Source organism: Haliotis cracherodii, unplaced genomic scaffold (genome assembly GCF_022045235.1).
Source record: "Haliotis cracherodii isolate W230 unplaced genomic scaffold, xgHalCrac1.p SCAF_2, whole genome shotgun sequence".
Taxonomy (NCBI): domain Eukaryota; kingdom Metazoa; phylum Mollusca; class Gastropoda; order Lepetellida; family Haliotidae; genus Haliotis; species Haliotis cracherodii.
Window position 1 is genome coordinate 57,839,426 of NW_027266275.1, and position 24,445 is coordinate 57,863,870.

Below are 24,445 nucleotides of genomic sequence, written 5' to 3' on the forward strand. Positions count from 1 at the left end.
TTATTTGATGATGCTGTGATGACATCTGATGATGTGATGACATGATATAATGGCATCTGGTGTTATGATGACATATCTAATAGTATGACATCTGATGATGTGATATTATTTGATGATGCTGTGATGACATCTGATGATGTGATAACATGATATGATGGCATCTGGTGTTATGATGACATATCTAATTGTATGACATCTGATGATGTGATACACAGTTGATGTGGCAGTGACATCTGTTGATGTAATGAAAATCTTATGATGTAAGATGTTATAATGATGGTTCTCATGATGTTATAAGGACATCTGATGATGTCAGGACATCTGATGATGTGATGAATATCTGATCATGATACAAGGACATCTGATGATGATGTTTCTTGCACAATAAGAATGACCTCCACGTCAGAATGTGACTCCCACTAACCACCCCTTCAAAGTAACCACATTCTAGCCCATCACCTTCACCCCAGACATTCTTGTTCAAAGCTCTTGTTCAAAGCGTCCTCTTAACAGACCAGCATAGTTTAACTTACCATCATAAGACAAAATCTACTTGAGGATTGAAAAATCAATGTAGGGCCCCAAGCCACAGCTCACGTTACAACTCCCAAATGTCAAGTAAAATCATTTCAATTTTTTTACTAGTGTGCCCTGTTGTGGTTTGTGGTTTACAAATTTGATCACTGTGTCAGTGTGTGTAGTTTATGCACCTGCATCCCATGGGGCATGTGTGTTGTCTACCTGTCGACAGGTGAGGGGAGTGTTCATGCAACTCGTACACTGCACCCGAGGTGTTGTATTTCACTTTATCACACAGGTACCCCTACTGGGTGAGGAAACAAGGATGTCTTTATATGTTATTTTGTGCTGGTGATTATCGTTTTATATTTTTTAAATTTTTTACACATAAACAGTGGAAATTTGCCTTAGTCTGCACGCAACCTGATGCCATGGAGAAAGACGCTTTGTATGGAAAATTACATAATTATAACTGCTTGGAGTATTAAATATTTTATGGCAATACTTAAAGGATCATGACTGTCAGAAAAGTTTGAATAAATGTCGTGAAAAGAACGAAATATTGGACACACAAATAACTCAACACAGATTTGATGTAATCTGTATATATTAGCACTGACTGTTTAAGATTTGAGTGTAAGGTATATATGTTGTATTTTGTACACAAGGAAATATAAGTCTAGAGATGTGAGTGTGAGGTAATCCCCGAATGTATGATGGTATGGTCATTTAAGGAGCAGACAACTTAACATGTGATGTTTGGTTTCACAGAGTTGTGTGAATGTACACCCGATCGTCAGAGCTGTTTTTCCTACGAACATTGGTGTCTGTTTGCATATATTACTAAATAGGTCATATGTTAAGCTAAGCAGGCCAGGTAAGACGGTACAAAGGGAATGTCTTACACTACCTGACTTAAGGGAAAGTATTTAGTGCGTACATTTCATCATTGATGAGATATATCTCAGAAGATATGTACTGCATACCTGATAAGCCCCTGCCCCAAATACTGTATTAGACGTAATAAGCGCCCCGCTCTAATAAATGCCCACAGGGATATTTGCTAATATATTGGGTAGTGAACAATCCGAATTAGCACCCCTTCCAAATGATCAATGTACTTATTTATTCGTGTATATTATGTGTGTTACATGCATAATTATGGAAAATTAAATTCTGGAAGAATATATCTGTCGTATATAAACATTTCAGGCTTTCAGCATAAACCACAAAATTTACTATCTTTCAACTCTGTTGTTTTTCACCAAAATAATATTCTAATAAGAGCCCCCTACTTCTAATTTTGAGAAGGCCCTTGGCGCTTATTATGTCAAATACGGTAGTCCATTGGGGTCGTAAATTGCTGTCTGTATCTATATGGGTGGAAAAGTACATGGAGAGTATGTGTGGGAGTGATGCTTCTATAGCCAGCTCTTCAATATGATAGAAGACGAAATGAGCAAGGCCAAGAGGTTTTGATTGACAGGTCAGATGGTGGCTATCCTGTTAGGAGTGGTAGTTAAATGTGTATCATATCTCCAGAAAAAAATGTAACATATGTTGTAAATATTTGGGAACACTGATGCTCTTGAATGTTTTTTTCATTGGAATTCAGCTAATATGAATATGAATATTGATATGACTTTTGAAGTTAACATATTAATGCTTGGTTACAGTTGCTATACTCGCCTGTCTCACAGTCCCTGAACCATATTTTTTCCCTTCTGCCCAGCCTTTACTGTAATGCTTATAGCCCTAGATGGAGAAAGTCAAGATTATCTACAGGTTGAAATTCCCATCTTGCTGGGCTGCTTTTCAATTTAAATGCTATTTTTAAAAAATATATATTTTCAGAGACTAAGCATTACTTTATTTGTTTGCATGCAAGTCGGCTAAATAAATTACCTGATAAATAAACACTGTATTAGACCAGTGAAAACTTGTCATCTATGACATATATCAGCACTCTTTAATGGAATTTGCAAAGGCGAAGTTTTGTTTAATGTGAGTTTTACGCTGCTTTATCAATATTCCAGCAATATTATGGCAGGGACTCCAGCATTTGACGCTCCAATGTTTGAAATCGAACCTGTGCCCTTTCGGACCATGACGAAAAAATGTAAAAAAAATACATATTCTTTTCTGATGTGATGAATTCCTCTGGCAATTTCATCTGTCTCGTTTTGTTAGTTCCAAGATGAATTCTACCAATAAAGGCTAAAACTGTAATGACAACAGGCTTATCTTTATCCAACCAACGAGCTGAGTATAATAATGTGTTCAGCGATGACCATAGAATTGCCTTATCTCTCCACTGTAGGCCATGCCATGATGGAGTGGTCAGCCATGATTATTCCTGTGTCCACTACTGATGGTCAGTTGGCTCCAGATGGACCCCGAGGACCTGGGTTACTGTCAGTAATTGCTCACAGCATAGGATACATCTTGTCATAACAGGATTAGTATATTGCTTGTCAATATTGGCACTCTGGCCACTTCGGAATACCAGCAACAGTGCCTGTTTGTGTTTCACCCACAGAGTCAGATCTGCTGAAATTGAATGATGTTCCTTGGAAGTGCCAACACTTGGAACTGAATGTCCATTATACCAGGAATATATATGATTTGGGTGGTATGCTTTTGAAGCAAGTGGTGAAGTTAGCTTGAGCTGTAAGGTGATCTGACTGAAACAGTGAGTATGTGACTTAATGCTTCAGCAATATTTTAGCCATATGACTACAGGCACAAGTAATTCATTCATTTAGAGCATGCTGAAACTATGATATGACAAGTGGATAAATTCCTATGGAGACATGAGGAAATAATTTCGAGATTTTTTTTATACCTTTGGCAGTTCCATGCAGAATAGGTTCCTTAAGCACTCCATACTTATCTTAGGAGATGACTAATGAGGATTGGGTGGCTGATTGTGTGTCATTTGCCTAGATGGAATGGATTATTTTTCATTTTGGATAATTTCTCGTTCGACTGTCCTGGGCCCAGTTCCGCAAAGCAATGTTAGTGCTAAGACGATCATGACTCCAATTGTTTAATATAGACTTACAAAAGTTGTAGTGCAAAGAACGTCTTGTGGAATGGAGCCCCTGGAGTCCGTTCCACAAAGTGATTGTTGTGCTAAGATGATCGATCATAAGCCCCATACTTTAATATAGACTTACAACAGTCGTAGCTCTAATATCGCTTTGTGAAGCAGGGTCCTGGACTTGATAACTTACATACGCGATGATAAAGGTGGAGTAATGCTGACTCTAACACAAAACAAGTCTGTCATGTGAACATGTTATGGCTAGAAAAGACTTTATACTAATAACGACAGGCATATGCAAGATTTCCAAAGTTTTAGATATTCCCAGTTTGACTAGGATGTCGAGAAAGCTGGAAGCAAAGCTGATGGGAACCTACAGAAGGCAATATATCTGGTGTTCTTCTTGAGACATTTGTTCTGGCAGGAAGGGTAATTGTCTGGAAAAGAGAAGTTTACACCAGCGTGGTCTACCAATAAGTGCTACAGAGTCCCAGCTAGGTAGTTGCCCGCTTGCTTTATTGGTTGTGTGGGTGACAGAGGCCAAGCAGACACTATTGTTTGTGGACAAAAAGACATTAACTTCCCACATGTCAGGAACTCTATTATTCAGCTGTAAAATGAGTGTGTTTTGTCAGTGGTATTTGTGTTGCAGTCATTAGGAGAAATAGAATGTCCATGGCTAATTGTCTAGGAGAGGAGTGTTATCCAGTGACTGGTCTTGTAGTTGTGTGGCTCGCTGTTTGTGATTATGGTGCTGACACATAACTGGGGTAATGCACATATACGTTAGATAGACTGGACATTGAGGAGTCCCCTGTGGATTGTTGCTCATTATATCAATCACTGGATTGTCTGTTCCAGACTGTTTACAGGCCACCATCATATACAGAAATCCGTGTTGTGAAACAGCAAACACACACACACACACAATCCTGGAGGTGTCAGGGAGAATGTTTAGGTTGTGCCATATGTAGTGATTTATGTGCGCTGAGCAATTGTGGGCCCTCAGAAACACTTGTTTTGGGGGTACCACTTTTTATGATCCTAGTGCTTCCGTCAAAGTATGATTATGTTTCTAAGTCTGTCACCACCACACCTGTGCTTGTGGTTTCACCAAAGTGGTAAACATCCAAGACCTACATCACTTTGGGAGTGTCTCCCGCGTCAATGATATGACTGAACTGAAATGTTAAACCACACTCACTCACTCACTCACTCACTCACTCACACACTCACAGCAGTAACCATTCATGACAACCATTGTCCAGTGTAACACTTCTTTCATGGGGTTAAATTACCCCGTAGCTATGTCAGCTATCTGTCTAGAATCTAAGTTACTCAGTCACTGATCCACAACTGAATTGTGATTGAAGAGCAACTCAAACATTTTTTCCTTCTGTGCTGAGCATTTTTCAGATGAATGATATTTGTATATGGAAGAGTTTTCGGATTTGCTCAGTATATGTACAAGTGTGAATAATGGTTCAGTTTGATTTTAGCTGAAGACGGTTTAAGACTCCCTTGGTTGTAGTTACATAATGAGTTATTGAAACTCAGTGTGAGAACATGAATTCTTCTGAAAAACAAATGAGATGTCTCTGCCAGTTGGCAGCATCTAGGTATTTTGAAGTTGTGGATATTTTAGAAAACAAGAAAAAGTGTTCGGTTTCTGAAACATTCCAGTTGTTTCTTGATGACCTTGGTGAATAGCGTATGGCCATTAGTGTGATACTACGTCATGACTCAAACCATTATAAAGAGCCTGAGATACTTCATTGGCAATTAAAAGATTTCATTTGTGGCTAACCTTTAACATAACTGTAAGACTACATTCCCAGCTGGGCTGACCTTAAAGTCATCACATTACCATCCCTCCAACATCAAAGAGTGTGCTCAGTATTACCAGGGTACTTATGCAATAGCCAAGTATGTTTACCCTGGCCATTAATCCCGACTCAGGTCACTCCAGTGGACCAACATTGAGGCTGAGTAGCCATCCGGGCTACAGTGGTCAGCTTGAAGGGCTTGTTTACAGTCCTACAGCGGCTCCAACCCTCTTGACCGTGGCACCACATGCTGGGGGTTTCTTGCTTTTGTTATGTCCATCAGCGCCAATGCTGGCAGCAGCCACAGAAGCATGGACTTGTGGGCTGTCAATCTGCAGGGGATTGGGAGGAATGTAGGAAGAGGGTAGGGGAGATGTTGAGGGGAACTGTAGGTGAATATTGATATATTGACTGTTCCTGTATGTGTATGTCTGTGGGTCCTCCAAAAGTGCCTGATTTCTTTTATCAGAAAAACATGGCAATCTGATGTCTGTTATTGATGTCTATACAGTGTTATAGATGAAGGAGGGAGACAATGGGCAACTGTAAGGGATTGTGGATTGATATTTCAGTGAATACTTGACAGTGTTTGCCTTTGTGTCCTCGATAGGTTAGTATTATGTTTGGGCATTGGAGTTTTATTTTCAAGGTCCCACTGCAGTGGAAAACTCGAGCATAAAATGGATACTTATGGTGGATAAAAGAAACCAAAGAAAATAATTATTTCTTTAAGTAAATGGGGCAAGCCATGAGAGGGAAGGTCATAAGAAATTGGAGAGGTCTTATTGTTTAAGCACAGTCGTGGATAAACAATCTTACGCCCACCTACCCCTATGTCCAGTCTCTGTTCGCAGCAATGGAGACGAAGAATGGGCTTCCCATGTTGTATCCATATGTACCCCAGGAGTTTTTCTGTGGTGAAATACACTGACCGTTAGTCATAATCACTGAATCTTATAGATTATATGTGTAGTACAGTATTACAATGGAATCTTTTCATAATACACGTTCTTGACATAACTAAAGATTTATAAGAATTAATTTAATTCTGAATGTTTTAATGATACTGATATCCCTAAAAATAACTCCACTTCTAAGACATCTGTTTAACAGAAGGGTAACATGCCTAAACGATCCCTTTGATGTTGATGCATATCAATTCAATTTACACTAAATATTTCTTTACATTTTAGATTTGATTAAAAAAGACATTTTCCTTGATCGTGAGACACTTTCAGAGGCTTATGTGAATAGCACCAGCCTAATGCAGCGTTCCAACTGTGGCAATATCCTCAAAAGTGCTGTATTTACTATGCACTTACATCGCTAATTTCATCTTGGTAACTTGTCACATTAAAACTTTTGTCAATATTTGACAGCCATTTCTAAGCTTGGGAAGTGATTGCAACAGTTTAGCGTCTTGAACGATTTAATCAACTGAGTCTTGCAGGTGATAAATAGTACAGAATAGACAAGGGTTTGCTGAAGAGAAAAAGAACAAAATGTATGACAACAGAGCGATGAAATGGAGCGGTGATAAAGAAGCTGATGAAGGGGCATCATGTGAGCTGAGTTTGAATATTCCCCTGCGCCCATGTTAGGTTAATCAAGCAGCTCCAGATGGGACTCCCTGTCCCATCCATGATCAGAAAATGGCAGGTTATTGCAGTGGGTGATCCACAATGGTAAAATCAATGGAGGAAGACTTTCAGACTGTTGCTTTTTACAGGAATTGCAAAGACCTTGAGGCCCTGATGGTAGGAATGTTATAGACACATTCTAGTGTATTAGGATCACTTTGTCAAATTGAGTCCCATAAGTTACTGGATTAAAAACTGAAAACGTGTCTGGCATCACATTCATATCTGTGTGGGCCAATTCTAAGTTTGCAAAGGTGACCAATTTTAGATTCAGGGGATCCTGTCATGAACAGTGTCTTAGAAATAAATATGCTTCGGGTATTCAGTGTTTATCTTACGAGAATCTCAGACACTCATCACCAAACTTTCTATCAGAAGACAATCCATCCTCCGTAATCTAGAGAACTATATATCCATTCTATTATGATGATTGTAAATACTCTAGTCCAATTTCCAACCATAGCTTTGTTCAGCAGGTGACATAACCATAACCATCACCATTTCTCTTGTCAATAATTTCGCACAGAATTCCTTTCGCCCGTGGGTGTACTTTGAATGGACACATGTTTAGCATGGCCTGTTTTGAATCTGACACTAAACAAAGCTATGGAGATGAATGGGTCCAAGGTATTAATCATAACAGAGTGGCCATAGATCAGCCTTCTCAGCCTGTGGTTCCTCTTCACCAAGTCTGATTAAACACATCGCAGGTCATTGTCATGTGAAAAATATGTCAGTTCTATCACCCTTGAGTCCATGGTGAGTTAGATCTGCCTTGCTGCAATGAACGCCTGATGGAAGGGGCCAAGATGGGTACGGTTCAAGGCTCAGACTCAAATTGCTGACAATAAATGAAAATGGTGGTAGCTGATTATCCAAGAACTTATGTATTAGTGAATCTCTGGCCAGATCAGATCATGTTATGCGAGCACAATGTTTTCTGATACTGAGTATGTGTGGTGTAATAGTGAGCTTTGGACAATATTCTCTTATATGATGGCATGTCAACTTCATGTGATGCAGGTTTTCGACAGAACACTATGGGGAAACCCATGAACGCAGGCATGGTCCTGACAAACCTAGAGACATAATCTGGGATTCAAACCCATAATCATAGGTTTTTGACATGCCTAAGGGACATAACGCTGTATAATGCTGTCGGATTGTATAATGGGACATCTGTGCCCCTTTACCTTCTACGAAGATTTTCAGCCTGAAGTATCACTGTATGTGTTCCTTGCCAATGTTATGTTCTATATTACATTTATTATAATATGATGCATACCCCTCTCCTATGTTGATATCCCAGGAACTCACATAACTTTAAATAACTCAATATCAATCACACCAACTGAAAAAAAAAATTCGTTTCTGATTAAATTTAATTTTCTAAGCAGCTGAAGAATTTGTGAGAGCTACAGAGCAAGTGTTACAAGCTTGTTCCAGTGTTCATACAAAGACAGTCATGAATATTTCAAGCCCCATTTCATGGTTTAGGCTGTGATCCAGTGTCCTTGCAACACTGCTCTGCTGCCTATAACATGTCTTAAATGTCCATTTACAGGAAACATAAATCAATATGCTGATGAGAAATGGATGGCCGAACCCAGTCCATAATCAACTTTATGCTGTCATTCAGTTAAATCTTTTCCATGAGAGCAATATAAATTCTATGATTAGTTCTGTCGTATTTTTCAAGCTTGGGACACATTTCAGTGTGGTTCTGCTTTTTTCAGCCATAGTACTGTTGAAGGGACCCTTGGAATTTGGTGTCAATTTCATTACTAGTCATGTCTATTTCACAAGCAGGTCTTATTTTCAGCATCAGTGTTAGGTAAAACTGTGATCACTTTGAGTATTTATGAAGGTAATAAAGAGAATTTAGTGTTCGTCACGATGTTGGAACAGTTCATGTACTGGAGAGTTTGCACTTAGCTGTAATGGATTGAATGAGGTAGAAGATTATGAATGTGTAAGAAGATAGGCGTAAAATGTTCAGGATGGAAAACTTAGATAATGTAGTCACTTGCAATTGATCTTCATCTTGAGCTGTCGACACTTACATTTTTCTATTGACCCTGAAATTTTCACAAATATCTCTTCACTGAAGCATGCAGACAGAATTCATTCTATTTCTATTGTTAGTACCTGTCATATTTTCAGTCACAAAGTTTGATCCCTATGGTAAGTAACCATAACTCAAAATGCCAAACATGGGAGTTGGTGCATTGCTGACATAAATGCTGATTGGTGAGCACCTTCAGTTTTGGTTGTGAGTTTGGTAAGTTGTAGACTAACGTCTCTGAAAAATATAATTTTGATAGAAACAAACAACTCCATATAAATTGAGATGGAGCCCCAGTCAGATGGGAGATTCCTGAACCTGTGGAATATCTAGACTTGTTTCATTTAGGGCTATATCAATACAGAAAGGGCTGGGCGGAAGGAAAAATACGATGGTTCAGGGACTGTGATACAGACTAGTAGACTAACATCTAGTCTCCGAAATGAACATATCGTACAGAAAAAAAAACAGTTGTTAAATTATCTTCATAAAAATATAATAAAAAGGAGCCCAGATACTGCAGTAATCTATACTTGCCAAACATATCGACTTGCATGGGCTGTATTGGATATATTTGTATCAGGGTCTGTAAGACAGACAACAGACCAGATATGTTAGGGACTAGCACGATACTATGAGTGAGTGAGTGAGTATGGTTTTACGCCACTTTTAGCAATACTCTAGCAATCTCACAGAGGGGGACACAAGAAAAGGGCTTTACACATTGTACCCATTTTGGGAATCGAACCCAGGTCTTCAGTGTGATTAGCGAATGCTTTAACCACTAGGCTACCCGACCGCCCACAGGATACTATGAAAAGGGCTCTGGGTGATGATCACAGCTGAACCCGTAGTGTATTGCTAGTTGTCCTAAGTTTCACCCAACATGAACAGTCCTGGCAAGAAGAAAGAACTGTGAGAGTGAAATATTTTGATCCCTGTTTCCATTTGCTGTGTCGGATTGTGTTATGCTCCAACCTGAAAAAGAGAAATCAAAGAAAATTACAGGAAGCTTTTATCCTGATTTTCTTTAACACGTTGCCAATTGAGACCTGTCGCAGTTGTCTGAGTGCGTTGGTGTGAAGAGTTGTCTATTTCACCGTTCGAGTTGTTGATATCGGTGATGCGGTTATTATTATTTCATGTAAAGTTTTTGTGTGCCAGCTCTGATTTGCTTTACACATAGTGATAAAGCTATCATAATGATGATCAGGTATTAAATCCCATTCGATCACTCATTCTAGCTTCAACTTTAATAACCAATGCATTTGCAGTTTTTGTTGAGTCAGCAAAATTGATAAAGTTCAAAGAGAATATTGGGACTTTATTATGAGCTTGTGAAAGGGATTCCAGTATGGAAACTTTTAGTGACTATATTTACCTCATATGAGTGACATGCAGTATAGTTCTTGGCATGAAAGATGCACTCAAGAGGCTGTTGATATTCACCAACCAATTAATATTGTAGATAGCTGATTTCCCTAAACCTTCAGTTTATGTCCTTATGCTTTCATAAAGCGATTATGTTTTCAGTAAATAGAAATTCCACTTTTTTAACCATCAAGTTAAAACCTTCATCTGAAAGATCCCCAACTCAGGAACGTCTATGAAGACATAGTTTATCATGCTGGTAATTCACCCATTTACTTATCGTAATTTCCCTAAAGTATTGGAGTGGCTGGGGTTATTGACGTCGTGAAGAATGTGCATATTCCGCTGTCTATGAAAAAACACTCTGAGAATCTTTGAGTGCCAGGATGCCATGAAAGTTGATGTCAGAGAAGCAAGAATTGGACCATCTTTTCCAGAAAGAATTACCAGTGAGACTGTTTGTTATGGCCATGCACCTCTCCAGCCGTACACCAGTCACCTTTTTAGAGGGATCCTAGAATATTAAAGCTGGTCCCTCATGTCTCCTTAACTAGTACTCCTCAACTTCATTAAAAAAAGACTGAGTGCCATACTTCTTTAAAGAGAGACTAACTGCTGTTGAATTGAGAAAAATATGGTTATAATTTGAAGGTGTGCAAAGACACTGATATTTATGGAATGTTACTTGGTGTCTAATCTGACTAGTGTGTATTAATGAGATCAGTTTATGGTTTTTTTTATAGAATATCTTATCTTTTTCAATGAGATGAAAGATGTGGGTTCCTTTGGTATATTTTATTTTCAGATGTAGAATGGCAGGTGAGGGCCTGGTTAGTGTGTTCACTTTCCAGTCATAAGTCTTGGGTTTGAATCCCTATATGATCCCTCAAATACATGTTTATTCAACTGATCATGCTTACAAATTCAAAGAGAACGTCTGATTGTCATGTTTCAGTTGCAATGATGATTTGTGGCTTCACTCTTGTTGCCAGCTCGTCCATATACTCATCCACCCACTCACCCAACCGCCCGCTCACCCACCCACCCGCTCTTTTGTTATGATGTTTGACTATAGAATGTAGGTACAATATATGTAGCCCAATCCTACATGTTAATTAGTTATTATCTCAAACAACTACCCATCCACCCACCCATCCACCATCTCACTCAGGGGTTTTACCTTGCACAACTCACAAAATACACAGCAAGTATGGGTAGATCTTCAGCAACCCCTACTTGCCGTAAAAGGTGACTATGCTTGTTGTAAGGGGCGACTAACAGGATCAGGTGGTCAGGCTTGCTGACTTGGTGTTTGTATGGCATCGTATCCCAACTGCGTTGATCAATGCTCATTATAACAATCCCTGGATTGTCTCGTCCAGACTTGATTATTTACAGACCGCCGTCATATAGCTGGAATATTGCCGAGTACGGCATTAAACAACAAACCAACCACAAAATACATTTCTCTTGGACTTTGTTGGAAAGGAAAGTGCTAAACCTCGCCAAGTAGTTGATGTCCTGATTCAGAATGATAAACTGCTTTATGCTACTGAGAGCTTAAAGACAGTACATGTGTCTGTAAAAAGATATGTAATAAGTGACACATGGATTATTCTGTTTGGGACAGGGTTGTCTGGTCGTTTGTCTGATTTTCTTATATTGCTAAATTTGGGGGAGAAAAAACTAGCTGCAGAGAGAATTTATCCTTCTGCAAATGATTAATGTGCCTGGTTGTACGTGTCTAGGAACTTAAATCCTGTAAGTTTATGTGTTGAAATGAGAGGATATGTATTGGTTTGTAACCCTGCCGTCTCCTACATTGCCTCCCTGATTGCATATGTATGTAGTAACGCTGGAATGTTATTAACGACTGGACCAATGAAATATACAACTATTTTTTTCATGCTGTCAAGTGTCAAGAGGTTATCAGGAAATGAGTTAAACAGTGTCGGCGACCGTCATCTGGCACCTTTTTCTTTGTAGTAGTTATGTAAGGTAATGCTACTTTCCCAATGGCTTACTGTAAATCTTCAGCAATAAGACATAGGTCATAGCTCGGTGTAAACACAAAATGCAGAGTGTGATGAAGTGCCAAGATGGTAGTATTTTGTGATTTATGAGGATGAAATTGTTACAATGAACATGGAAAAGGACATGATTTAAGTCCTGCCTTGCCATCACCTTATCTTATCACAAGATGTGTCAGATAGATACTTTGTAAGAATAGGTGTTTGTGTAAACAGTTAGGTATGGAGGGGCCAAGGTGCTATAATTCACAATGCAGAGTTCAGTCCCTTTCATGTGCAAGGATCTACTGATTCACCCCCAATATGATTCCTGCACCTTATTCATATGGTTATGGCTTTCAACAAAGTGGTAAACATCTACATCCTGTGTCACGTTGACCTGTTTGCCTCATCAAACTGACATACATGTAGTATGATACATGTATAACTGAAATACTGTTCAAAGTGGTGTTAAGCCCAACTAACACTCACTCAATGTAAATATTAGGAACAATTCATTACCACTAGCCCGAAATAAATCATCCTTTCCAGATTATGATTCCTCCCCCTTGGAAACCAGCATAGCCTGTTTTCTCTGCACTCCTGATATAGCGTAGGATTATGAGTGAAACAGTGCCGGGGAATCTATGTTGTGTCAATACAGTTTTACCAGAGCATCAATATTTTCACCGCACTCCATGCCTGGTGATAGGCTGTGGTGGCTAAACATTTGGTGCAGTGTTATATTTGTAGTGGAAGAATTTAGGATGTTCCTGGAGGATTTAGACTATGTAGTATTTGACTCCTAAATGGGCTACTTTTTTAACATTTGAACCCCTTGACTTTTAAGGGCTGGTTTTGGTACTTTGTCATTTGCACTGTAAAAAATTACATTTGAGTTAGTATGGTTTTATTCTTTTATGCCTTTAACAATATTTCAGCATATTGTGACAGGGAATGTACCCATTTGGGGTATTGAATCCAAGCTTTCAGTGCAACAGGTGAACACTTTTGCCACGAGTCTACCCCTCACTGAGAATGGCCTTGTGTCCTCTTGTTTGTCTCGTACATATTGGATACAGCTAGGCCAACAGGATCTTCTTTCTAACAGTGTTAAAATTGAATATCACCTGATAACCTTTAATATTGTTTTACCATTGCATTCACCTGTCAGCCTTTCTTGTGAAAAAAACCCAGATCCCTGAATCAGTTGATGGTCTTACATGAAGTGTTGCAGGAATGTTGTAACGTTGGCCTGTGGTACACTGACATATATACATGGTTTCTCTACTAAACCAGACAGTTATGTTTCTATGCCTGTTGTTATTCTACTTGAAATAGGTGTATGAATTCCTCTGCCTTTGAAGGCTAACATCAGTGGGGCCAAGTCCATCTGGTTTTATACTGGGTGGACAGGTGATCGCTTGCACTGCTATTTTTGAGCCCCTCACCAAACGTACAGTCTTTCTGATTTATGACCTAATTGAGCTGCCATACATCAGTAAAATCACTTTTCTCGATGCAACTTTGTCATCACCTCCCAAAATAAAGGAGGACAAAATGGTGGAAGGCTTTGAAAAAAATTCATAAGCATATAATAAATTTAGGAATAGCATTAGTGTTTTTGTACCACTTCTTTTTCTGAATTATGATCAATCCGATGGCTGTATTTTTTGTAGCCAAGGGAGAAGAACTTGTAGAGAAGTTGGTATGTTTTTTACGGATGTGATATCTTTTTTGTAGTTCTGCAGTTTTTGTCTCCAGACTGGCTTGTTTCAGATGAAACTGAATATATCTTTTAGCATATCTGCCTTGCTTTGGTTCTGAAAGGTTTCTGTTTAGTAGAGGTGTTTTTCGTATCTATTCTTGAAGTGTCCCTCACTCATCACAGATTATGATGTAGATATGTTGGAATAAATTACATTTTCATATGTCCTTCCTGAAGGATGCCCTTGGTAAGTCCAGTCAGGTGTTCTTCTTAATGTCCAGATTGTACTTCAGTTCGGCCTGCAAGACATTGGGTAGAATAACTCCCCTGTGTACTGTGCAAGCTGCAAGTAGAGACAGCTGAAATGAGTATCCATTGGTAACAATGGCTGCTCATATGAATGATCATTACATTGGAGGGTGAATGTCCTTCCTTGTGCCACAGAAAGTAGGATCTGGAGGTAATTTGAGATATAACTGATGGAGAGGTGTATTCCAGGGTAATTCTAGGGTGGGGCCTTGTGTTTTTAGTCCCTAAATTTGAATAAAAGCCCGCATTTTCAAAGACAATGGGGCATTTTAGCATTGTGCTGTATGGGCAAATGTAGGTGTACCTCTGGAATGTTTAAAATTTTCTGATAAACTTCCTGGAGTGAACCCTGGTGTTTGTTATACCTTCTATGGTACCAACAAACTACTGAATGTCTTTAAAAATCCACAAAACTAGCGATGGAGCTTGTGTATATGTAATCTATTAATTGTTGATAAAAACAACAGAAGATTTGGCCCATACTGTTCACACTGTACATGTGTTTCTGGAAATGAAATAAAGCATCAGAGTGTGAACAATATGTGTTCAAGGTTCATGGTTCACATTTCAAATCAGAACAGGCTCTGGATGATGGCTTAGTCATAAAACCATTGTCACACTGGTTTCGATTTTGCAAGTGGGTACAATGTGTGAAGCTCTCTGCTGTCACCGTGTTGATATTCATGTGATTGCTGGAATATTGCTGAAAGCAGAGCTCACTAAAATCCAAACACGAAACTGCCAGTGGGTATTATTATACTGTAGGTGTTTCTAAATATCTACCATTTCAACACAGCTCATCAGCTTGCGCTGATCAAAGCTAATGCTATCATTGCTGGGTAGATGCAGAATTCTCACATGTCAGAATTGGCAGGCCTATATTCTGGCGATATGAGTGTTTCACTGTGTTCTGAGGATGATTCATGTAAGGAATAATTTCACTCATCACATTTCTTGTATTTCATTTCCTGAAAGTTTTTACTGGAGCATGAAGATCTGTGCGGGCAAGACATGACTACCTGCTTGCTTACATCTGATGAAACAAGTAGAAACATATGTCAAATGGCGCCAGACAGATATCAGTAATTATTTACACACTTTTTTTCCCCTCCTAGGTGGCTCAAGTTATCATCCTTCTAACTTTGGGTATTTTTTTGTCAATAGTTTTAACAATTGCAACACTTTGTAGTGTTGCTTTCAATTAAAATCAACAAGGAGAAGCCCCTGTGTGATTTAGTTCATGTTGGTTGCATTGAAAGATACTTCATGCTGCTAAGATGGGCCCATGCTGAAATTGACAACACATGTATGTAGCATGTGTATTGCGGTGCTAAGTGGCCATGAAGACCGGTAGGGAGCACATGATTTAATACAGGAGCAAGGTACATGTGTGTTAACACACGCAAGGGGTGGCACGGATAATTCGCCAATTTCTCAAGTGTAATAGATGGGAACTTAATGAACTGCTTTGAAAATGGGATTGGCCTGTCTCGCAGTGTCACGATGAGGGATTGGAATTGTTTGCACTGAAAAAGTGTAATGAGCTTGCACTTGTAGCTCTTGAGATTGGATGATGAGAAGGGAAATATTGAAAAAAGCTTTTTTTCTCTGTTGATTGACGGGAGGTGGTTAGGTGGCCCAATGTGTAGTGTGTTCACTCATTAGCCAAAAGGCCTAGATTAGATTCCTTGCAATGACTGAATTATTGGTAGTGACAGCATAATGTCTGATTTGTTCACTTGTGAGTGAGTATGGTTTTACACCACTTTTAGCAGTATTCCAGCGGGGCTGGGGACACCAGAAAACGGTTTCACACATTGTACCATTTATGAACAAACCAGGGACTCTCATGTTACTAGTGAACACTTTAGCCACTATGGAACCCCACCGCCCATGTTCACATGTATGAGTGACTGAGTGAAGGTTGTTTTATGCCACAGTAAGCAATATTCCAGTTTTATCATAGCAGCTTATGGTTAAAAATTCTGGGACCGAAACAAACCAATAGTTGATAGATCAGTACCCTTCGGGTACAATGACACACAGAAAGCCAGGTCTAACATTGTGACACCCCATCCTCATTGTAATCCGCTCTTGTGACATAAATGCAGTGCTTGGAACCTATCCTGACCTAGCGGCGTCACAAGGGCAACTTGCAAGAACATGGTTGACTAATAAACAGTCTTTGCAGATATGTTTCTTTGTAAGTTCTGAAAGTCTTCGTGAATATCATTGATTACATATATATGAATCTCAGATCAAATTTCAACCATGCGTCTGGTTCAATGTACCTGGTTTCAGTAGGTAAGGCTATGTGACCATGTGTCTGAGTGCAAATCTCCAATTTCAGACGAGATGCTGAACATTGGCCATCTAAGTCTGTGCAAGACCCTACTCCAACAGGCCTGCTATATTGCTGGAATGGAAATCTATTCCATATACAGGGGGTTTAGACATGGGTCAGGGTAATCATTGATTTGAAGCCAGGCTGATGAGGGAGTTTTAGGAGCCGATGGAGCCATGGTATCGGCAGAGGCTGAAGTTAACAGTACACACTCCACTCGATTGCTTTCTGAACATGCTGGTCTGGGGTGGCGGAAAGGAATCTGTTTTCAACTGTAATTTGGTGGCATATGGGAACACAGCTGCCCTATTTGGAGACTATAGACTTGGGTCATCTCTGCAGAATTTGTCAATTGGGGCAATAAAATTGCATTTGGCAGTAATTTAGAGTGATTTGATAATAATTGAGGAAGAAATTGTCTGAGCTGGTGAAATAGGGAATGTATTGGCTTAACTGATCCGTTATTGACTATGATAGATCGAAGGGGTACATGTCTGTCGTCTGGTGTTTTCTGTCCATGCTTATGCTTGAAAAAGAACAGATTTTGTTGTTGAGACATATGGCTATGTCTAGTGAGGTTTCCATTACCGTCCTTAAATTTAAATGCAGGACTTTCTGACCTGAAGGCAGGCACTTGATCCATGCCTCCAAAGATATAGTTGGACACTATTTTACACATGGGACTCAAACCAGGGTATCGTTCAATTAGTTTAAGATGAACACCTAACCCACTTGACTATACCCCCACTGCAAGGTTATTCGATTATGTTCAGTTCATTGAAACATAACCGATAAATGTGTTTCCCTTTAAATATGGTCACAAATGTTTCCTAAGCAGTGGTGATAGTCACTGGAGCATGACTGTTTCTCTGTGCAGCATAGAGTCTCACACATAGCTTGTTGTCAAGTGATTGACAGAAACATGTAACCCCAAAACTGGTTTATGAGTCTGGGATATCTTTATTAAATAGCTACTCATTTCCTTTCCTCCCCTGCCTATAGCCCAAGTGTGAATAGCATATACCCTTCTCTAGCCGATCATGTCAAGTGCTGCTGTCTGATTCGCTATCGAAAACATTCATTTCAGATTCCATGAATATTTATAGAATTCAGCAAGCATGGCGTGTCCAAAATAAACGTCTGCCTTTGTATTCGGTGTCAATGAACCTCTTGATAATCCAAATTAGTGTTTAAAAATCCTGCTTTCTCCCTTTGGGCTCTTTTCCTCCATTTTTCATTTGATTTATGTTGTTCCACACTTCTTGTAATATCGATTTCATGTAATCAACGTCCGGTAAATGTCATATTGTCATACTACAAGTTATCCACTATTGAAATTGACACACAAATGCTATAAACTCTTCATATATTGATCTTCAACTAAACACATGGCTTTTACTACTTCAGTTGCCTCCCTTTGAGCTTTCTTTTTTTTTAGCTTTAATTACCATTACAAACGCTATGATCTTATTAGGTTAATCAAATGATGGCATCTGGAATGAATGAGGTTTATTTCAATTTGTATGAGCACTTAAAGGTTAAGATGACAATGTGGGCTCTGAAACAAATGACATGACATTCATTTATGTGCCACATGTTTTGTTTTGTTTGTTGTTTAACGCCACACTTAGCAATATTCCAGCTATATGACGGCGGTCTGTAAATAATCCAAGTCTGGACCAGACAATCCAGTGATTGATAACATGAGCATCGATCCACGCATTTGGAATCGATGACATGCATCAACCAAGTCAGTTGATCACCCGATCCCATTAGTCGCCTCTTACCACAAGCATAGTCGCCTTTTACGGCAAGCATGGGTTGCTGAAGACCTATTCTACCCCGGATCTTCATGGGCCATGGGCCACATGTGGTATGTGTCAAAGATGCATGTGAATTTATGATTTAATTATATGCAAATTTAGCACACTGAGCAATATCTGATGTCCATTGAGATTGTTACTTTTTCTTGTAGACTGGTTCATTGTCCTGTGTACTGGAAAATCTTCTTGTCTATCTCTAAATGCTTTTCAAAATGATTTATCTCAACTTCTGCAAGTAGTTTTTAAGGAATTTAGAAGTTAAGGAATTCCTGTTGGTGGTGATATAACATTTGAAACATTGATTGTGGAAATGCACATCATCACAGATTGGTCGATAAATTAGATCCATTGCATCAATACTGAGTAACCTGCATGGCTTCTTACAAAGATGGGTGGAAAAACCACGCTCGGTGCACGAGAGAAAGTATCGGTCCACAGTCAGCTTTGTTTGTCTGAGAAGAGCTTGTTAGGGACGGATGAGGCCAATTGAAGTGAAATTGAATCACGGAGTTTGGATAAAGACATTATCGCATTTCGACTGAGACCTGATCAGAAGAGTCGTGAAATGTTAAAGGGCAAGGTCAACAGAACTCATTTTCTTGCCAGAATTATCAATTAGTTGTTACAGTTTATGAGATTTTGATTTTTGTATCAGTTTTTCTGCTATCTCACTGGATGACAGTGTTTTGGAGCATGGGATGAATAAAGGGATTGATCCTCATATCATTGTGATCTTGGTAATCTTTTGTAAAGGCCATATCTAAAAGTAGCAGTTTTATGGTAGGAGTTTGGCCATTACTACCACATCCCATTTACTGCTGCCATCGCTGTGTCGACCATTATTCATTCTGTCAAATTACACAGGTTTTTCGGTCAGACACAAAGACTGGGATATTCATTATGAACGGGAATTAATTTCCTATGCATGCAGCATTATCACTGGACACTACGTCGTGCAGTATGATTGCTTCCTTATGTTACAGTAACTTATAATGACTTGAATCACGATTGCTTAGTCAAAGCTCTACAGCACTGATAGGAACGTGTTTACTCTACTCAGAGCCCTCATTGTGCATTGATTAAGTGTGTGTTTTAATAGGACCTGAACATATGCATTGCATGCATGTGTCCTCTCACTCTCAGATGGGACACTTTGTTAGACCGATGGGTCACTGCCAGGCTGGGTGACTTCGGTGATGGCATGTTATTGTTTCCCAATTGCCTGGATCAATACTCATGTCAGTCACTGGATTGTCTGACCCAGACTTGATGATTAACAGACCCTGGTCATACTACTAGAATATTAGTCTGGCATTAAACAACAAACATACCTTTTCAATCTTGAAGTTTCAACATCAGTATTTGTGACCAATGTAAATCTAATGACGTTATTATTCAGACTCATGGTAACTTTGTTTCTATATTTGTTTGTTGTTTAATGCCTCACTCAGCAATATTCTAGCTATATGGCAGCAGACTGTAAATAATCGATTCTGGACCAGACAATCATGTGATTGACATCATGCGCATTGATCTACGCAATTGGGAAATGATGACATGCATCAGCCAAGTCAGCGAGCCTGGCCTCCCGATCCCGTTAGTTGCCTCTTCGGCATGCATGGGTTGCTGAAGACTTATTCTACCCGGATCTTCACGGGCACAGTAACTGATGTATATAGTCACGCATGCTGTGTAAGATGTCTGGCAACACAAGTGAGCAGAACTCTGACACAATAACACTTAGTCTCTCTCTTACAGACCCCTGAGCAATATGTGTAACATTCACCCCCATTTCACGCTCATCCCCCTTTCAGATCTCGGAGAATGAGGGTTCCTAAATACTTAGGGTTTCTTCATAGAATTATTTGATACATAAAGTTATTTGAGGGTCAAATGAATCAGCCATGACATATTTGAAAGGACTGTTTATGTCAATGGACATGAGTCCATAGTAGCTAACATGGTCAGTCATCTGAAACCTGTGGCTGAGCTAGATGCTGGTGTAGGCAGTATTGTTATTTGATAATGCTGGACACATTAGCTTGAAGGCCGGAACTGACAATATTTGCCTGGAGGGACATTGTAGAGGTCAGATGGTAAAACAATGACCCCATCAGCTTAACTGTATTGGCCCTATTGGATAGCTGTCACATCACTCAAACATAGAATCAATGTATTGGAGGTTCCATAAGGGTGACTGCATGCACCATAGAGAACAATAGTGGACCTTGGATCAAACATAGAATCAGTGTATTGGAGGTTCCATAAGGGTGACTGCATGCACCATAGAGAACAATAGTGGACCTTGGATCAAACATAGAATCAATGTATTGGAGGTTCCATAAGGGTGACTGCATGCACCATAAAGAACAATAGTGGACCTTGGATCAAACATAGAATCAATGTATTGGAGGTTCCATAAGGGTGACTGCATGCACCATAGAGAACAATAGTGGACCTTGGATCAAACATAGAATCAATGTATTGGAGGTTCCATAAGGGTGACTGCATGCACCATAGAGAACAATAGTGGACCTTGGATCAAACATAGAATCAATGTATTGGAGGTTCCATAAGGGTGACTGCATGCACCATAGAGAACAATAGTGGACCTTGGATCAAACATAGAATCAATGTATTGGAGGTTCCATAAGGGTGACTGCATGCACCATAGAGAACAATAGTGGACCTTGGATCAAACATAGAATCAATGTATTGGAGGTTCCATAGGGTGACTGCATGCACCATAGAGAACAATAGTGGACCTTGGATCAAACATAGAATCAATGTATTGGAGGTTCCATAAGGGTGACTGCATGCACCATAGAGAACAATAGTGGACCTTGGATCAAACATAGAATCAATGTATTGGAGGTTCCATAAGGTGACAAGATGCACCATAGAGAACAAGAGTGGATCCAATACCAATTTTGGTGTATTTGGTGAAGTCAAGTATTCAGATCAACAGGACATTTATTTGGCTAATTATGAGGACTGTTTCTCACCAAGGTTTTTGTCATGTGTAGTGGTTGATAACAGCATGGGTTCTTCATTAATTCCAGCCAGTGTTACTGTTTAAGAAAAAGATTATTGTCATCCATAGTGCTTGCAGTATAACAACTTCAAGAAGGAAATATAACTGATAGACAGTCTATGACTTTAGCCACCAGTCCGAAACCTAAGTGTAGTCAAATTCTTTTCGGTCTAGTTAGCACAGCTAAAAATTGTCCAAATTGTAATATGACATCAACTGAAAGTGAAGGTAAGAGCCAAGCTTGGGGAGTAGACTCAAATGTTTTTGGTTGGTTTGGTTTGTTTCTTGTTTTATGCCAGACTCAGCAATATTCGGCTGTCTGTAAATAATCGAGTCTGGACCAGACAATCCATGGCACAGACTGACACAATATATTGTTGTACATGGTGGAAAGATACATGTCAGTCATGTAAGAGTCATTACAGAAGCATGTGTTAAGTCTGCCTTGTAATATTCTCCTATGGAGGGAGTAGATTGCATAGTGATGGTTCTGCCTTTCAAGATATACACAGCACAGAGTTTTAACCACTGCCCTCTACCAGCATGTAGTGGCATAAGTTGTCATTCACCATCCACGGCACCAAGTATTCTGGCGAGAAGACTTTGGTTATTCCACTGTCATGCATAGAGTCCAGGCAATGAGAGTGATAGTCGTCAGGGTCCTCATCATCTACAATTCAGATGAGGACAGCGTGGCAGTTGGAAGAATGCTTACTGTCTCAATGGTAATGGCTGGTTAAGAAGATGAGGTCTTTGTACAAGCTAAAGCAACACGTATTACATAAAGAAATGGTGAGCACGTGAAGTGGTGATTCTTGTAGCTTCGTGAAGGGACAACATTGGTTGTGCAGTTTCGCTAAGAGTTGTTAGGATTCATGTGTCTGCGTCTGCTGAAGTGACACTTCAAGATGAATCGGCAGCTCTAGAAGACCAAGTGCTTTGTCTGTCTGTATATCTTTGTGTCTGTGGCATATAAACTGATCAAATTGAAAAATGACATGTGACTGTAGTTGTTCATAGTTCAAAGGTTGTTTACTCTATCAGAACATTTTGGGGTTGTGTGTATATATGGTAGATATATTTGTCTGATATCAACATATAAATGACTGAAGTTATTGACAGCCAGTAGATCATAAGAGTCATATTTACAGCAGAAGTTACAGGATTTGTTTCGTAGTTTTCTCACTGGACCAAGCATCAAGTGATGTTCATGTGTAAGTCAGTGGTTTGGGGGCTCATTTCTTCGGACTCTGATATTGGAAATATGATAATGTGTTATACAGGCTTATCTGATGTAACCACAAAGGGAAATTCGACAAGACAATTTTCCTAGTTCTAAAAAGTAATTTTATCTTGCTTCTGCTTGGCTGGTTATTAGAAATGAATGTGTTTGTCAACAATGGAATTGAAAGTTTGTGTCTTGCAAAATTTGAATTTTATGTTTTTTTAGCTGATTAATAAGTGCAGGAAGTACAATCAACATTGTACTATGACAGAATTTCCGATTGCACGCTTCTGAAGTGCATACCAATAACATTTGTGCCTTGCTTCAAAAGCCTGTTGGATTTCATCTGGTGTGTGGTTTATATCAGTGACACAGTATGCTGATATGGGGAATATGGTATGTATTCCTTGTCAGTGCTATGTTAATTTGCCCACTGACATAGTTCTTACACTGCAGAAATATACAGATTGTCATTTGTTGTTCTCATGAATGTAAAATGTAAGTATTCATGTTAAAACCGTTCTATATTCAGAGTTTACTTTCAGGGAGGCTTTAGAAATACTTCTTCAAATCTGTAAAACAAATTCACAATACATAGCCAGCTAAAACACTGATGGAGATTTTATGCTGAACTTCATTTTAATGTTTATAAATGAGTTGTTTTTATTATGAATTAGTTTGAAACCAGATAGCATATCTCTTCCAGAGTAATTTAATTTTCTGTAACTGTTTTGCGTCTGTGGTGTTCCCAAGAGCTTAAGCTGGTTCTTGTTAATATTTGCACTCAAGATAAACTGTTCATGCAGACAGTGTACTTGAATAACTCAGTGGAAGTCACATTTCCTCTGCAGTTTTCAATATGTTATGTTAAGATGTGACACCTTGCCCTAATAAAGTTTTATCTGTTGATGGCAATAAAAAATCTGGGGTAAATAGATAGGAAACTCACATGTCAATTCCAACTTTGTGCATGATATACAGGTACAGGCAAGAGTGTCTCTGTGACGTTGGTGTGAGTAAATGTACTTAATAACCTGGTGGCATGTAATGCATCTCTCAATTTTCATTCTATGGAGGACCACCTCCGTGGTCTAGTGGTCTGGGGTTCAATCCGAGGCCGCGTCATACCAAAAGACGTTAAAAGATGGTACTTGTGGTTACCCTGTCTGGCGCTCGGCATTAAGGGGCTAAAACAAGGACTGGTCGGCTCGGAGTCAGTATACTGTGTCTGAGTGGGGTATTCATGTTAAACTGCGGCATGGTATCTCAGTGGGCTAGCGCTATAAATCGGCATCAGTCCAGACTAGTACAAGCAGCCACACACACACACACACGTGCATGCACGTCGCTATATAAGTGCAATAATCTTGGACGCGATGTTAAACCCCATTTCACCTCATCTCACCTCATTCCATGGAGCTTCAGGCTTTCAGGACACCAGAAATAAAATATTGTTTAATAAAATAAATAAATAAATAAATAAATAAATAAATAAAAAAGGATAGAAAACTCTTGCGAGTATTCTG

At 39.3% G+C, this 24,445-nt stretch overlaps 1 protein-coding gene across 4 annotated transcripts in view; it reads left to right on the forward strand.

Moving 5' to 3' along the window:
* Window positions 1-24,445, forward strand: part of LOC139468277 (caskin-2-like) — a 231,097-nt gene that overhangs the window by 176,304 nt on the left and 30,348 nt on the right. The window lies entirely within an intron of this gene.